Here is a 19,155-nt window from a genome sequence, read left to right on the forward strand (position 1 = left end):
CGTTATTTTAAATAAAAGGTTTTTAGATAAAGGTTTTCCGGTGTCTTTGATTAAGGGGGCAGAATCAAGAGCTAGAGGCATGACACAACTAGAATGTATCCAAGCAGCAGTACCAAGCGTTACCGAAAGTAAGAAAGTTAAACCAACTGAATATAACTTGAATTTTATTACGTCCTTTAATAAAGGTAGCAAACACATTAGGTCTATCCTTTTGAAACATTGGCACATTTTAACTAGTGATCCTTTCCTTAAACCTTTGCTCCCAGCTAAACCTCTAATTACTTTCCGAAGATCAAAAACCCTGAAAAATATTTTAGCACCTAGTAAATTACCTGTCATAAAAAAGGAATTTGTAGACCCTCTATCAAACATTAAGGGGTCATATTCTTGTGGGCATAAGAGATGCCTTTGTTGTGCTAATATTTCTGATAAAATAGTTGAATTCTCCTCATTTAAAACTAGGGTTTTTTTTCCCATTAAAAATCATTTGGACTGTGGGAGCACATATGTGATCTATTTGTTGCACTGTACTTGTGGTTTACAATATGTAGGTCGGACTACCCAAACGCTTAGGAATCGGGTTAATAAACATCGTTTTAATGTTAGACAAGGTTTTCTCAAGCACAGTGTCTCCCGTCACTGTGCATTTAAACATAATTGCATTTTTGAAAATATTGTCATAACACCAATAGAACAAATCCCATTAGATGTGCCAAATAGGTTTAACAGGCTTAAACAGAGAGAAAATTTCTGGATTTTCAAGCTTGAGACTTTACACCCTAGTGGTCTAAATGATCTCACCGAAACGTCCTTAGAATAATTTCAATCTGATATATACGTATATATAATTGGGTATACCAAGTCCTACTGTATCTTGCTTTATTACATTTTTGATTAATGTTTTATTTGCCCTAATTTTTTATTAATGGTTATAAGATAACATATGTGCTATTTGGATATGCGTTTCCGTTTAATTGTTTCTCTCATTATAATATCCTTTATAGAGAATCCTTTATAGAATATCTTTTATAGAGTATTTTTTTTATTCATTCTAAAGAAATAATTATCATTGTATTACATTGTATCTTGTTTATTGCATATTTTCATAACTTATATAATATCGCATTTTTAATTGGTCCTTCTACCTACCTTTGTAATCTTCTCCTTGCTTTGATTTGCCGTTATTCTTATAGTTCCTGCGTTTTCATTACATTTTTCGGCTTTTTGCGCTTGTGAGGACCTTGTTGCGTTCCAAAAGCGGTCCATCTATTATCCTGCGGTTCATTGCTCATGTAACCTTTGAGCATTTTGTTGCGTTCCATATGCGGTCCATCTAGTACATTGTCCCTTTGCGGCCACCGTATTTTTAGCGTTACCTAGGAGCTCAGGGACGCTTTGAAGATTTCCTTTTACATTACGGTAATTCCTCTTTTTTTAAACATTTAGAGAATGATGTTTGCAATCCCATATTAACATTATGACGAATACGTAATTTAATTAATACAAAGATTTTTAACGTTTGTGTTTTGACTTAATCTGTTCATTCTTAATACGCTGTTAGTGATCCTTTGCAGTTTTATTGTATTCACTATATTTTATTTATGTTTACATTGTTTTTCATGTTCACATTGTTTTTTCTGTACAAACCTTGTAACGCGCTGTTTTGCACATCAGTACTTATGTAATTTATACATTTGACCTTTTGACCCGCCCTGATTGGCGGTTCTTTTTTTCTTTTTTTGTAATTATGTCTCATTTCTTTCTGTATATAAACGTGTGCATATCGCACAATTTGTATTGGCCTGATGAAGACGCCGGTACGGTGTCGAAACGCGTAGCCTCTTTCATTAAACATTATCATCAACTTTTGCCTCGACATTGACTATAGCAGCGCCGTTGGTCCTCCTTTTTCCTTATTCTTTGATCCCTTCTGACAGCAAAACTCCTTTTGCTTGTGCACGGACCTGGCAGCAGCTTTTTGGCTTGTGAGATACGTAACGGTATCCACTTGCAAAGGTGAGCAAATTTCCTACATCAAATTGCTCCTTGTACTCCCTTGCTTTATTGCACTATGTGGCGCCGTGTCTTTTCTTTTTTTCCTCTCCCTCAGTTGGTAAAAAAGTAAAAACACGCCGAGTTGTCTATTAAAAAACTAATTAGCATAAATCTAAAATTGTGCATAACTTGCTCAAAATTTATCGTTTTTCAAAATCGTTTTTTACAAACACTGTTGTTATCTACATTACACACCTATAATCTGGTGACAGAGCCTCTTTAAGCCATTGAAAACCGTTGCACAAATAAAATTAAAGTAGCAGCTGTGTTTAAATTAAAGATTGCCACTTAAGTTGAAGACTGCTACAAAATTGCACTGCTGTAAATCTAAGTTAATGTAGAAAATAAACATTAGGGTATGTTCACCCATAGCAAACATGTTGCAGAAATTTTGAAAATATGCTCCATGCATCTGAACCAATAAGCATCCATTATTCCCTTATCCTAATACCAAACTCTCTTTAGTAATCATTTTCATCAATTTTCAAAACCTTTATAAGACTAGTTTCGCACCATGTGAATAGTATCCTACTGTTGTAAAAAAAAAAAAAAAAGTGTGCTGTAAAAAGGGAATGCATGTATTTGCCAACCATATATTTCCTCTAACGGAAGCAAACATGGTGTATGCAAATGTAACCGTTACATTTAAAAATATCTGACAATCACTACCATTATAAAAAGCCATATACCTTAACGGTTATGTTTTTTTGGTGAGTAAACAATATCGTAAAGCCCTATTTTATTGCCTTCACTCAAAAAGGTATGCCTGGCATTAACGACAAAAACATGCCAAAATTTCACATTTTGGCATATGTTGCACCCATAGGAAACAATTGGATACAATGGGGCAGATTTCATACACCAATCTTAATATAGAGAGTGCTGGAGTAAAATGTGCCTAATTTATTAAAAGATGCACGCCTCTAAATTAGGCTGTCCATGTGCCAGAAAGGGAAATATATGCCAGCAATGAGCTAGTAGATTTCTGCTATAATTTACGCCAGCTTCTGGCGTAAATGATTATGAACTTGCCAGACCTTAAGTGGATATGCCCCTTCCTGTTAAACCATGCTCACGTTTTGAAAGTGGCAGGGGCAGTGTAAAAATGCAAAAGTCGCAAAAAAAATAGTTTTTGCGCAAATTGCAACTTTTCTACACCGGACTGCTTAATACATTTCCCCTTTATGTATACTTTTTAGAATGTTTTTTAGGCAAGAGGTCTATTAACCCCTTAATGACGCAGCCTAATGTGGGCCTTGAGGCTTAGAGCCCATTTTTCAAATCTGAAGATGTGGTAATAACTTTGGAATGCCCTTATTAATCCAAGCCATTCTGAGACTGTTTTCTCATGACACATTGGACTTTATGTTAGTAGTAAAATTTGGTCGATACATTCAGTGTTTATTTGTGAAAAATAGCAAAATTTACAGGAAATTTGTAAAAGGAGCTCTACGTGGTCTTTGGAGTCCAGATTTTGCTGGATTGATTTTCAGGTGCCATGTCCAATTTTCAGAGCCCCAGAGGTATCAGAGCAATGGAAACCCACTTGAAGTGACCTCATTGTACAGGTTGGCCATTTATATGGATACACCGAAATAAAATGGGAATGGTTGGTGATATTAACTTCCTGTTTGTGGCACATTAGTTTATGGGAGGGGGGAAACTTTTCAAGCTGGGTGTTGACCATTGACCAACGTTAAAACTAAGCACACCATTGTTTTTCTTGTGAAATTCTCGATACGTTTGATGTGTCACATGACCCTCTTCCCATTGAAAAAACTAAAGTTGGATACAAAATGGCCGACTTCAAAATGGCCGCCATGGTCAACACCCAGCTTGAAAAGTTTCAGGATATATGTAAACTGTGCGGAGTGCATCAGGGTAGATGTATACTGTGAGGAGTACATCAGGAAATATGAATCTGTGAGGAGTACATCAGAATATATGTAAACTGTGCGGAGTTCATCAGGGTAGATGTAAGCTGTGAAGAGTACATCAGGGTATATGTAGCTGTGCGGATTACATCACATTACAAACGCAGAGCAGGAGAGTAGTGAACAAGCCGAGTCAAACCAGGAGTGTACGAGGTACCAAACGCAGAGCAGAAGAGTAGTCAGTAAGCCAGGGTCAATACGAAGCAGGGACAAGTAGTTCAAGAAGCTGCAGCAGGGCCAGGAAACCAACAGAGAAGAATCACAAGCAAGGAGGAACAGGAAAGGCAGGTATAAATAGACAGAGGGCGGGAGCTAGCTCCGTCTGGCCAGGCTGTGATAGGCTCTCCCACTCCTAAGCCTGCCATCCTGAGTGGTGGAAGATGGAGTCAGTCTCACAGACATAGAAGCAGGTGCAGACTGATTACCTATGGGCGTGGATACAGAAGCTGTGCCTGGCAGATCCTTAACAGTACCCCCCCTTTTATGAGGGGCCACCGGAACCTTTCTAGAGGGACCTGGTTTATTGGGGAAACAAAGGTGGAACCTCCTGACCAATACCCCAGCGTGAACATCCCGGGCGGGTACCCAAGTCCTCTCCTCAGGCCCATATCCTCTCCAATGGACCAGGTACTGGAGGGAGCCTTGGACCATCTTGCTGTCCACAATCTTGGCCACCTCGAATTCTACCCCCTCAGGGGTGAGAACGGGGACAGGAGGTTTCCTCGAGGGAGCCAAGGACGGGGAGCAGCGTTTAAGGAGGGAGGCATGAAACACGTCGTGTACTCGAAAAGATGGGGGCAACTCCAGTCGGAAGGAGACAGGATTGAGGACTTCAATGACCTTGTATGGCCCTATAAACCGGGGAGCAAACTTCTTGGACGGGACTTTAAGGCTCAAGTTCTTTGACGATAGCCACACCAGATCCCCGACCATAAACAAGGGGTTAGCAGAACGTCTTCTATCTGCCTGAGTTTTTTGTATGCTCTGGGACGCCTCTAGGTTCTTCTGAACCTGGGCCAAGACTGTGCACAGTTCCCGATGAACGACCTCTACCTCGGGATTGTTGGAACTACCAGGTGAAACGGAGGAGAACCGTGGATTAAACCCAAAATTACAGAAAAAGGGGGAGACCCCTGACGAGTTACTGACCCGGTTATTAAGGGAAAATTCGGCGAGGGGAATGAATGAGACCCAATCATATTGACAGTCAGAGATAAAACACCTTAAATATTGTTCTAGAGACTGATTAGTCCTCTCAGTTTGGCCATTAGTTTCAGGATGGAAGGCAGAGGAGAAGGACAGATCAATCTCCAACTTTTTACAGAAGGCTCTCCAAAACAAAGAAACAAATTGTACCCCTCTGTCCGAAACAATATTGACAGGGACCCCATGGAGACGCAGGATGTGTTTGACAAACAAGGTAGCTAACGTCTTAGCATTGGGTAGTTTCTTGAGGGGCACAAAGTGGCACATCTTACTGAAGCGGTCTACTACAACCCACACCACCGACTTGCCTTGAGATGGAGGCAAATCGGTGATAAAATCCATGGAGATATGGGTCCAAGGTCTCTGGGGAATGGGCAAAGAACGTAGTAAGCCCGCTGGTCGGGACCTGGGAGTCTTGGACCTAGCACAAACCTCACAAGCGGCGACATAGGCCTTAACGTCTTTAGGCAACCCAGGCCACCAATAGTTTCTGGCAATGAGGTGCTTTGTACCCAGGATGCCTGGATGACCAGATAGTGCGGAGTCATGATTTTCCCTAAGTACCCTTAGCCGGAATTGCAGGGGAACAAACAGCTTGTTCTCAGGAAGGTTCCCGGGAGCTGAACCTTGATCAGCAGCAATTTCAAAGACTAAATCATGGGAAATGATTATACCTGGAGGCAAAATACAAGCAGGATCTTCCTCCGAAGTAGCTACTTACCTGCAAACGCTGATGCTGCTGCAGAATCAACTGTAGCCTCTGGTGCCGATGTGTCCTCGCTCGTCTGACACGATGCAGGACCTGTGAATGACGTCATAGCGTTCTGAAGAGAAGTGGATGATACTTCTCATCAGAACGCCCAGCTAGTAAAAGTATTAAAAACGCCCCGATGTACGCACATAATACACGCCCACTTGGACTTTTGCAAGCCTCATTTGCATAACTACAAAAATGGTCATAACTTGGCCAAAAATGCTCGTTTTTAAAAAATAAAAACGTTACTGTAATCTACATTGCAGCGCCTATCTGCTGCAATAGCAGATAGGGGTTGCAAAATCTGGTGACAGAGCCTCTTTAAACGCAGTCTTCCACTCATCCCCCTCTTTGATGCGGATAAGGTTATACGCCCCCCGTAGATCAAACTTAGAGAACCATTGGGCCCCCTGAACCTGATTAAAGAGATCAGGAATCAAAGGAAGGGGATACTGGTTCCTTACAGTGACCTTATTTAAGTTACGGTAGTCAATACATGGCCTAAGACCACCATCCTTCTTCCCTACGAAGAAGAAGCCAGCACCTACTGGAGAAGTAGAGGGGCGAATGTAACCCTTGGCCAGGCATTCCTGGATATACTCTCTCATGGCTTCACATTCGGGACAAGAAAGATTAAATATCCTACCCTTAGGGAGCTTAGCTCCTGGTACCAAATCGATAGCGAAATCGTATTCTCTATGAGGAGGTAACACTTCAGAGGCCTCCTTAGAGAAAACATCAGCGAAGTCCTGAACAAACTCAGGTAGCGTGTTCACCTCCTCAGGGGGAGAAATAGAATTAACTGAAAAACATGACGTCAAGCATTCATTACCCCATTTGGTAAGATCCCCAGTATTCCAGTCAAACATGGGATTATGCAACTGCAACCAGGGAAGGCCTAAAACCAAATCGGACGATAATCCCTGCATCAACAGTACAGAGCACTGCTCCAAATGCATGGAGCCAACAAGGAGTTCAAAAACAGGGGTATGCTGTGTAAAATAATCATTAGCAAGAGGAGTGGAGTCGATACCCACTACCGGGACAGGTTTAGGCAAATCAATCAAAGGCATAGCTAGAGACATAGCAAATTCCACAGACATGATATTAGCAGACGACCCTGAATCCACGAAGGCACTGCCGGTAGCAGACCTACCACCAAAAGAGACCTGAAAGGGAAGCAAGATTTTATTACGTTTCATATTTACGGGAAATACCTGTGCGCCCAAGTGACCTCCACTTAGGCGCGGAAGTTTTCCAGCTGCTTATTCTTACGCCTAGGACAGGTGTTCACTTGATGCTTGTCATCCCCACAATAGAAGCAGAGACCATTCTTCCTGCGGAACTCTCTACGTTGTTGGGGGGAAACGGAGGCCCCGAGTTGCATAGGTACCTCCGAGTCTTCCGTGGAAGAACGAAGCAACGGAACCTCGGGAGGCATCATGGGGGAGTCAGAGGAGAACACACATAAACGTTCACGTTGTCGTTCCCTGAGACGTCGGTCAAGTCGTACCGCTAAAGCCATAACCTGGTCTAGGGAGTCAGAAGAGGGATAGCTAACTAGCAGGTCTTTCAGGGCGTTCGACAGACCCAACCTAAACTGGCACCTTAAGGCAGGGTCATTCCACCGAGAAGCTACGCACCACTTCCTAAAGTCAGAGCAATACTCCTCAACAGGTCTCTTACCCTGACGTAAGGTCACCAGCTGACTCTCGGCAAAGGCAGTCCTGTCAGTCTTGTCATAAATGAGGTAAACAGATTGCTACGCGTTTCAACGCCGGACTGGCGTCTTCCTCAGGCAGATCATCTTGCTTTATGCAATAAACCAACTTTTATCAACCAAGCAGCGCCTACAGTATCCCTCTTTTTTATTTTATTTTCTTTACAATTTTCATCAAGGCAACTCCTTTAGGTGTTTGCGTTTGGGGATCGGCAGCAGCTTGCACCTCTTTGCATTTACCTGCCAGTATTTGCAATTTGGAAAAGGAAGCACATATTTTGTTTCCCTGGAAAAACAAACCTCTTCTGGCGCTGTGTCCTTTTTTCTTTTATCTATCGTCATAAATGAGTCCGAGAGCAGAAAAGAAAAGATCAACGGAGGAAAGTTCAGGGGCGTCAGGAGCCAAGGAGAAGGCCCATTCTTGGGGCCCTTCCTGGAGCCGGGACATAATTATACCCACCCGCTGGCTCTCAGAACCAGAGGAGTGGGGCTTTAAGCGAAAATAGAGCCTACAACTCTCCCGAAAGGAGAAAAAAGTCTTCCGGTCCCCTGAGAACCGGTCAGGCAACTTGAGGTGGGGTTCAAGAGGTGAGGTGAGGGGCACTATCAGGGTAGCATCATGCTGGTTGTCCCTCTGAGCCAGAGCCTGGACCTGTAGGGAGAGGCCCTGCATTTGCTGAGCCAGGGTCTCAAGGGGGTCCATAGAGTGTCAGGGACCAGGGTAGACTAGATATATGGGCTTGTGATTATGTAATGACAGGGATAGGGAAACAGACAAGTGAGCCCTAATCTACCCGCCACTCAGTCCCTGCCTACTTGCAACGACCCGCCCTAGGCGACGGGGTACAACTGGGCGACGGTCCCTACACTCAGTAAGTGCACGACAGACAACCAGACAAGGAAACACAGAATAAGGGAAACGGGGCAGGTGCCCATGGCAACACCGTGAGCAACAAGAGTAGTAAACGAGCCGAGTCAAACCATGAGAGTACGAGGTGCCAAACGCAGAGCAGGAGAGTAGTGAACAAGCCGAGTCAAACCAGGAGTGTACGAGGTACCAAATGCAGAGCAGAAGAGTAGTCAGTAAGCCAGGGTCAATACGAAGCAGGGACAAGTAGTTCAAGAAGCTGCAGCAGGGCCAGGAAACCAACAGAGAAGAATCACAAGCAAGGAGGAACAGGAAAGGCAGGTATAAATAGACAGAGGGCGGGAGCTAGCTCCGTCTGGCCAGGCTGTGATAGGCTCTCCCACTCCTAAGCCTGCCATCCTGAGTGGTGGAAGATGGAGTCAGTCTCACAGACATAGAAGCATGTGCAGACTGATTACCTATGGGCGTGGATACAGAAGCTGTGCCTGGCAGATCCTTAACAGTAATATTTATTAACATACAGTAATCACTCATATATAAATTACAGTTTCTAATCACAGTACAGTATAAACACGGTATCACAATCCTAATTATACCGTCACCCACTTATCTAAACATACATAGAAGTTACGTTACAACACAATACACATAAGTTACTTGTAATTCTCACACGATCACTATCTCTGTCCCACTCCCTCCTAATATAACTTTCCCTATACACAAAGGGTTAATACGGGATAAGGAGGAACAAGGGGAATGGATTTCTGTGTACCTGGGGATGTGCAGGTCAAGGGTCACTGCATGGTACTTAGGGCAGCAAGGGCTCACAGGGACTGCAAGCGTTCAGCAAGGGGTTAACTCAGGGACTGCAAGGGGTAGTAAGGGTTAACTCAGGGTAGTAATGGGTTAACTTCAGGGACTGCCAGAGTTAACTTCAGGGACAGCAAGGGTTAACTTCAGGGGCACCAAGGGTTACTCAGGAAAGCAAGGGTTAACTTAGGGACAGTACTCAGGGAGAGCAAGGGTTAACTTCAGGGACAGCAAGGGTTAACTTCAGGGGAACCAAGGTTTACTCGAGAAGCAAGTGTTAACTTAGGACTCAGGGAGAGAAAGGGTTAACTTCAGGGACGCAAGGGTTACAGTACTCAGGGAGAGCAAGGGTTAACTTCAGGGACAGCAGGAGGAGACAGGGAGAGAGAGGGTTAAGTGTAGCTGTTGCTACACTTGATACTAATCGTGTGTCGCTGATGGAGCAGAAGCAGGAGAGTAGCAGGAGCCGTCGATGGAGGAGAGGCAGGACAGGAGAGGTGAGCCGGTCCGTGTTGATGTGGGAGGCAGGCAGGTCCCAGCTGCTCCTCGTTGGTGGAGTGGTCTTCAGCTCCTGAGCGTACAGACGCAGGGCTATTTAACCCTGCCGGTACTCTCGCAACAGGGGACGAGTGGCGCTCGCCCCGGGCTAGCATGGGTCGGCATGGTGATAATGTATCACCAGCCGACTCATGAGCGCCCGCTCCGTCCGTGCGCGCGGGAGATTTGAAATGGAGACAGGGGATAAAAAATCTCCTGTCTCCATGGTTTCCAAACAAAGCATAGCAATGCTAATTGTCCTGCTTTGTTTACCACCGTACTCATGACCAGGGCTGTGTTTCTACAGCCCTGGCTCATGGGACATTATATGTATTATACATACACATACATACCATATATATATATATGCACACATATACACACACACACACACACACACACACATATATATATATATATATATATATATACATACATACATATACACATATATACACATATACATATAGGGACACTTCCCTTTACACTATACTAATAGAAAAAAAAAGAAATCACCACATTTGTCACGTATTTAATAAAAAAAGTTAGCTAACATTAATCGTGCTGGGGCCCTTTTACATGGGCCAATGATCGGGCAAACACTTGTTCCTGATCATTGTCTTGTGTAAACAGAGCAACAAACAGATGATGAACAAGCAAATGCTCATTCATCGGCTAATGGTATCGTTTATTCAGCATAAAATATTATCGTGTAAACAGGGAGCTGTGCTGCCAACAAGCACAGGAGCAAACCCTTCACAGATTTGCTCCTGTGAGCTGTCTCGTTGATTGGCGTTCGTTTTTACAGCCCATATTGGTCAGTGTAAAAGGACACTAAGGCTCTGTACCGGTCCCTCCCTGACGGAATCGACTTTGATGGCACGATACATCTTTCTATGTGTACAGGATATTTAGAAGCTGTATCTTAAAATGGAAAAAAGAAATAATTACAGTCACTTAAAAAAAATCTTAAAATCACCTAAAATATTGTTTATTTAAAAAATACGTTTTAGTTCAAAGGTGAGGCCCTCAGTAATGCATTTATTTATCTGTATTCTCTTATGTGCCTAGCCATGCACTCCACTCTGCTAAGTATCCATGCTGCTCTTCTTCTTTGGAATGTTCTCCCAGAATTACATAAGACTATTCACCAGTCTACAAAGCTTTAAAAGGGGCTTTAACCCCTTCCCGACATTTGACGTATCCATACACCAAAGTCGCGTAGGGGAAGTATGGAGCGGGCTCACGCAGTGAGCTCGCTCCATACGATGCCGGTGTCGGATGTATATTACAGCCGACACTTCAGAGTAACTAGCGGCATCGCGCTCGAGCGTGATCCCGCTAGTTTAACTCGTTAAATGCTGTGGTCAATACCGACCACAGCATTTAAATCGTCAGAAAGATGGCGCGACCCCCTCCAACAGCTCATCACGCCCCCCACAATGCAATCGTGGGGGGGGGCGATGGTTGCTATGGCTGCCTGGGGGCTTAATGAACGCCCCCAAGTCTGCCATCTTTGTACACCTATTAAGCCTTGCCTCCGGCAGGGCTTAATAGGTGCCTGTCAGGATCATGATATACTGCAATACATTAGTATTGCAGTATATCGTGCAAGCGATCTAACGATCGCTGGTTGAAGTCCCCTAGGGGGACTAATAAAGAAAGTAAAAATTAGTTAAAGAGGCTCTGTCACCACATTATAAGTGCCCTATCTCATACATAACTATTACAATATATCATTATTTAACCCGCACGGTGAACGCCGTAAAAAAAAAAATTTGTAAACGCCAGAATGTCTATTTTTGGTCACCTAATTTCCCACAAAAAATGAAAATAAGCCCTCATACCACTTAATCGACGGAAAAATAACAATCTTATGGCTCTCGGAATTTGGCGACGCAAAATACATTTTCTTTTTTACACTTAGGTTTTTACATGTAAAAGTAGTAAAATATAGAAAAAACTATATATATTTGGTATCACTGTAATCGTATTGACCCACAGAATAAAGTTAACATGTTGTTTTAATTGCACAGTGAATTCCGTAAAAACGGCACACAAAAAACCATGGAGGAATCGCTGTTTTTTTCATTTTCTACCCCACAAATAATTTTTTTACCATTTCCTAGTACATTATATGGTGCTACAAAAAACTACAACTCGTCCCGCAAAAATCAAGCCCTCATAGTGCTATATCGATGGAAAAATAAAGACTTTATGGCTTCTGGAATGTGGAGAGGAAAAAACGAAAATGAAAATCTGAAAAAGGGCTGCGGCGGGAAGAGGTTAAAAAACATATTTTCAAGGAAGACTGTCCCAATACATAGCTACTAAAATATGTTACTTATTCCCCTCTTTCTGTCCTATAGCTGTCCCATTCCTCCTTGTCTTGCAATATTTACACTGATAGCACTTTTTCACAGAGCACCCCACTGGGTGGCAACTCAATTTGGTCTTCTCTTATGTATACATAGTACTTAAATTATTTTTGTTGATGTTGGCCAGACCAGTTGCAATACCCTTGTTCCATTTATATCCTTGTAGATTGTAAGCTTGTGAGGAGGCCCCTCACAAGCTTACAATCTTCAAAATATAGTGCTGTGGAAAATGTTGGCCCGTTATAAATTAAATTATTATTATTATTATTACTATGATTATTCAAATTGTATTAAATCCATGGGATTTTTTTTACAGTGGCATAGCTAAAGCCTTATGGGCCCTGGATCAAAGGTTTAGCTTAGACCCACTGCGCAACTTCTCTTCATGGCTGCCATTCACAGCCTATCCATAGCTTTTAGATGCATCGCTGGTTCTTTTAAGTGATCATGCAGCACTAGCAGGCAGGGCCTTGATGTTCTACGTCTGTTCTTTAATAAGACTTGGTCCCACAATTACACTTGGTTGAGCTGTGATGTTATATCACTATATACTAGCATTCCACATGCAGTAGCCCTCAAAGCCCTGGACCACCATCTATCCAAACACAGTACATATAGTTATGCGTTACAGTCAAACATCTCGTAAGTACTTATTTTTCTCATGGCACGCAATTACTTTCAATTTGATGGACAGTATTTTCTGCAGCTCAGAGGGTGTCAATGGGGGTGAAATTGTCACCCTCATTGGCAAACCTCTTTATCGCGTGGTGGGAGGAGTACACAATTTTTTGTTGAACAACCCTTTCAGTAGTCATGTTCACTGGTATGGAGATACATTGATGACCTCTTAATCATTTGGGAGGGCGATGTGTCTGCCATACCGTTTTTCATGAACAATCTTAATGACAATGAGTGCAATCTCAGGTTCACTCACACTTTTCATAAAAACACCATTGGTTTCCTGGATTTAGAATTGACGGGTAAGGAGAGGCAGATTATTTGCGCCAAAGCATTTCATAAACCTATTTCAGGAAATACTATCCTTCATGCTGAGAGTAATCATCCAAAGCAAGAAATATCTTCCTCTCTGGTAGGCAAAATGTTTAGAGCCAGGAGAAACTGTAGTAACGGTCATAGTTTCAAAACAGAATAACAACAAATCTGTTATAGGCTTCACAATAGGGGCTATAAAAATTGGACTCTAAATAGAGCCAAGTCCATAGTGCAATCGAAATCTTGCAATCAACTGTTATTTGACAGAAAACCGTTCTGCGTTTCGGGTTTGGATAAACCCACATTAGTTTTGCAATATTCTAATTAATTTGCACAGATTAAAGATAATGTACTAAAATATGTTCCCATTCTTTTAGGAGATGAGCAATAGGAAGTCAAGGTTGTCGTGTTGTATCACGTAGAGCGCCGACACTAGGAAATTTACTTTCCCCCTCCTTATTTTCATCCTGTAAAACTAAGACCACATGGTTGCATCACAGAGGATTTTATAGATGTGGCTCTAATCCTTGTAAAATATGTTCTTTTGCTCAGCCTACCAAAAACTTTCATGATTAAGAAGGTGTAAAGAATTTTCCTATAAAAACATACTTCAACTGTAATAGTGATTTTCTGATATATGTTAAAGAATGCACGGATTGCAGTTTGATGTATGTTGGCTGCACAATAATAAAATTTAAAACAAGGATCCTCGAACATCTTAGTTATGTTAGGAATCCCACAATTACCAATATCTCTTAAGCAGCCAGACATTTTATCACACACCATGATAGGTCAGTTAAATCGTTTAAAACTTATGCCATAGAAAGGGTTAGTAGTCGAGCCCTAGTCTTTTCACACTGCCTTTTTTTCTGGCAATATGACTACCGCTACGTTTACATCTAGTCGCAAACAAAATGTATGCATTTAACAATATTTATATGATATTTCTAACACGAGCTATTGCTTAACATAGAAGCACGGCAATATAGTTATAATTGTTATATATTTTAGCACTCTTATACTTTACATATACTAGTATATTGCCGAGGTACACAGGCTCTCTGGGACTTCCGGTACATCATACGTGTTACAAAGTTACATTGTGTTCCACTACATGTGTTACTAGGTTGCACTGCATTCCACCTGCATTGACCGGATATAAATTTCGGGACGCCACAATTTAATTTATGATATGCCATGAGTAAGGACACGAGCATTGTCTGAAACGCGTAGGCAAAACTTCCATTGCAACCACCCCTGTATATATTGGAATTTTAACTTTTTGGAATAAAATTGGAACACTGTTTCCTTTTAAATACAATCAGCGCTGGATCATAGTTTCTTCTTGTTTCTGAGGGCCTTGCTGGGGTCTGAAAACATCAGGGGCAAAAGCCCATGACACCTTTAGAACACGGCAGGTTTAGATACAGCGGCTCAGCTCTATGTATGGTAGTATAAAGTCACCAAACAATGGTCAGATACCAGTTTTACACAGTGAAAAGTGAATACTGTACAGTCAAATCCACTGACATCTTCTCTGATTGTTGTTCAATGTCTCTTTTCTTCGCTATCAGGGCCAAGACCGCCATGAAGACTTCTCCTAGCCGAGACTCATCTCTGCACACAAACGCACCATCCTGCTGCTACCCTCAAAGCCTCAGTGCTAAATACACTGTAAAGTGCCCCCTTTGTGCCGCACACAGTACTAGTGCCCCTCTTTGTGCCCCACAAAATTATAGTGACCTCAGACAGTAATAATTCCTCCACTGTCCCCACTTAGCCCCCTCACCATGCAAGGCCTGACTGTAGCCTTACTTCTTTTATGCTCAACCTCCTGAACTGCGCATCGTGACTCAGCCTGTGCATCCTGAATCATCCAGGCACCAGAGAGGAGGAGTACAAGGGAGAAGGAATTAAGATACACAGGATACCCATATCACAAAGGGGGGAGAATATAAAAGAAGTAAGGGTACAGTTAGTCCTTGTGCGGTGAGGTCCAGTCTCAACTGCAACCACTACAACCCCTGTAGCTATGATGAATAACTATATAGAACCAGACCTAATGATGAACGTTATGGTAAACGTCCACACATATCAAAGAAGAACAGACAATAAATACCTATAACTGTATGTGAGGACAAATCACATCTCCCCAAAGGGAAAAATAACACCAAGTACAATGAGTAACTTGCAAAAAATATAAATTCTTTATTACAATGTACATAAGAACATATTGGCCATCAGGACCTAAAAACCACAAACAATTAAAATACACAATGTGGAGAACATGAGGCTACTCAGAATGGCATATATTAAACATACAAAAATGCCATACAGGGTCACTCTTGACAGTCATGCTATAAATGTACAATACAAAGGTAACAGACACCACAGAATGTGTCTCCAAAAATCATGCCTGAACAGAACAATATAACACGGACCCTGTAAAAAATGGTATACAAAAGAAACTGGTAACTAACACAGAGGTAACAGTGTAGATAGAGTGGTATAGAGACCGGGGTATCACAAGAAATCAGACTAGGTCCCAGAAGCCATACCAACCCGTGTGTTGCATACCAAGCCAAAAAATGAGCTCCACAGCAAGAACCCCTGTAGCTATGCCACTTTCAGTGGGTATGGCCCCACCATGAAGGAAGGCCCAGGGCCGCATGACCCCTCACCTTTCCCTACTAGCTACTCATATTGGATCTTAGCAACAGATATAATTACCGTATTTTTCGGACTATAAGACGCAGTTTTTAGCAAGAACAAATCTTGCTGAAAAGTCCCTGCGTCTTATAGTCGGCAGTCAAGGGATCTGGCAGTGCCGGGGTCCCTGACCGCTTCTTATTTAAACCCTTCCCGACCCATGATGTGCCAGCACAACATGGAGTGGGAAGGGGATGATGTTTGGAGTGGAGCTGGCTCACACGCTGAGCCCGCACCATACACTGCAGGTGTTAGCTGTGTTTTACAGCTGACACACTGCTCTAATGGCCAGGAACAGGAATGGCGCTGTTCCTGGCCGTTTAACTAGTTAAATGCCGCGGTCAATAGCAAACGCTGCATTTATAGGGGTCTTTCCATGAAGGAGATTTATGACATATCCACAGAATATAAAGAAAAACAGGAGGTTTTGAAGCAGCACAGGTCCCGAGTCTGGTGCGGTGCACGCTGTAAAGCCAGGCAAACCCACTCCGGCATAATGCAAATTCCAAGAAAAGTAGTAGAACAACAGCACACGCCTACAAGTCTTCAAAGTGGTTTTATTGTCAAAATATCCAAGACAAACAGGCAATATTTCGACCCATAGTAAGATCCTACACTCACTATGGGTCGAAACGTTGCCTGTTTGTCGTGGATGTTTTGACAATCAAACCACTTTGAAGATCTGGAGACGTGTGCTGTTGTCCTACTACTTTTCTTGGAATATCCACAGGATATGTCATAAATGTCAGATAGATCCGGGTCCCACCTCTGGGACTCGCACCTATCTCTAGAATGGCCCCCCTAATCCCAGTTCTATCTTACCTGGCACCGCTGCCTCCTGGCCTCCTCCTGGTTAGGTGGTCGGGAGTGAAGAAAAAAGCTGAGTGCTCGCTGAGCTACGCTAAGTGGATGGGAGTTACGGATACAGCGTAGCACCGCGAGATACTCTGTTTACGGAAATCGGTAGATACGAAAACAGCGCACATGGTCGAGTTACGGAAACAGCTCGCTGAGCTACGCTGTTTCCGTAACTCCAATAGAACTGAATAGTAGTTACGGAAACAGCGTAGCTCACATGCTACGCTGCTTCCGTAACTGCCATTCACTACTATGGGAGATATGAAAACAGCATAGCTCAGCGAGTTACGCTGCTTTTGTAACTCATCCATGTATTGCAGTGTATTGTACCAGTGATCTAATCGCTGGTTCAAGTCCCCTAGGGAAACTAATAAAATGTGTAAAAAAAAAAAAAAAAGTTAGATATATTTTCAGGAGTGTAAAAAAAATATTAAAAGTTCATAAAAAAAACTTTTCCCATTTTTCCCCGAGCACAATGTAAAAATATATATATATATATATATATATATATATATATATATTTTTTTTTTTAAATTGATATCGCTGCATCCTTAAAAGTCAGAAACTATTACAATATAGCATTATTTGACTCGCACGGTGAACGGCATAAAAAAAATTAAATGTAATACCCCAGAATCCTTGTATTTTGGTCACCATAGCGCTAAAAAGAATTAAATAAAAAGTGATAAAATAAATCGTATGTACCAAAAAATGGTGCTAATAAAAACTACGGCCCTTCCCGCAAAAAATAAGCCCTCACACCACTCAAACGATGAAAAAATATAAAAGTTATGGCTCTCAGAATGTGGTGAAACCAAACAAATTTTTTTTTAACCAATAGTTTCTTTGTAAAAGTAGTAAAATATGAAATTTTTTCTTATTTTCTGTTGTCTAAAACCTGGGAGCGTCTTATAGTCAGGTGTATCTTATAGTCAGAAAAATACGGTACATGATAATAATAGAATAAGACTAGGTTCTCCTGAAATATATGCCTAATATGGTAATAAACACCAATAGCCAAACATATTCTAAAAAAGTGTTCTTTTGCAATACATTTGACCGGTATATATCAAAATACAGTTGCCTAAACTGTATCGACAGTGAAGTAAACTCAATAAAAAATGTATTCAATAAAAGAGTATATTGCGTGACTTTTTTTTTATTTTTTTTTAATTTTTATATATGGGAGTTAATGGCTTACATATGAAACTGTATAGGCAGACAGTTGCATACACAAGACCACAGACATTTTGAATCTAGCCTAAGATATGCTTTTTTCACGCTCAATTCTTATTTATGCTTTTTGTCCTTTGTTCAATGGACTTCAATAGTTCACGTTTATTTATGTCAAAGAAAGTAAGAAAATAAGTTATTAAAAAAAATACACAGCCCCAGAGTAAATATATATATATATATATATATATATGTATATATATATATATATATATATATATATATATATATATATATATATATATATATATATATGAAAAAAGAAAAAACAAAGTAGAAGCAGCACCGTTTTCTTTAGTATCGGGTGCACAGGTTCTTGTTCAGACACACGACCAGTCTCCCAAATAGCCAGCAACAAATCCAAAAGACAAGACAGCACTCCAAATTCAGTGATAGATAGGATCACTTTAATCACCCCTTGCGACGTTTCAACCCTACTCAATGGGGTCTTTCTCCTTATATATATATAAAGCAATAGAAAGGAGCAGCACTCAAGGACAAATTCCATAATGGATATGGGTGCCCAGCAGGTATTCCCGATCTAAGGACTGTGAGATATATATAAAGAAATCCTGCAGCACTGCGGCTATGGCAAAAAAAGTGGTTTATTTCAAACAACAAACAGGATGCAACGTTTCTGCCCAACCTTAGGATCTTTTTCAAGCCGCATAGTGATACATTGATAACAGTGGTATAGTGGTGTATCATTTACATAATGAACCATCAATAAAGAAATGTACAAACTTTAAAATCCATAAGAGTACATAATAAACACAGTTCATTAGATGTGTCATCAATAGAAGTGTATGGGTATGTCTACACGATAGCAGGCATTTACGTGTGAAAAGACAGACTGTTTTCAAGAGAAAACAGCTGCCTCGTTTCACACGTAAATGCTCCTCCTCGTATTATGCGAGGCGTCTTTAACGCTCGTAAATCTTGAGCTGCTCTTCATTGAGTTCAATGAAGAACGGCTCAAATTACGTTACAAAGAAGTGCCCTGCACTTCTTTGCCGAGGCAGTCAATTTACTCGTCGTCGTTTGACAGCTGTCAAACGACGACGCGTAAATGACAGGTCGTCTGCACAGTACGTCGGCAA

This window comes from Rhinoderma darwinii, chromosome 5 (genome assembly GCF_050947455.1).
Source record: "Rhinoderma darwinii isolate aRhiDar2 chromosome 5, aRhiDar2.hap1, whole genome shotgun sequence".
Taxonomy (NCBI): domain Eukaryota; kingdom Metazoa; phylum Chordata; class Amphibia; order Anura; family Rhinodermatidae; genus Rhinoderma; species Rhinoderma darwinii.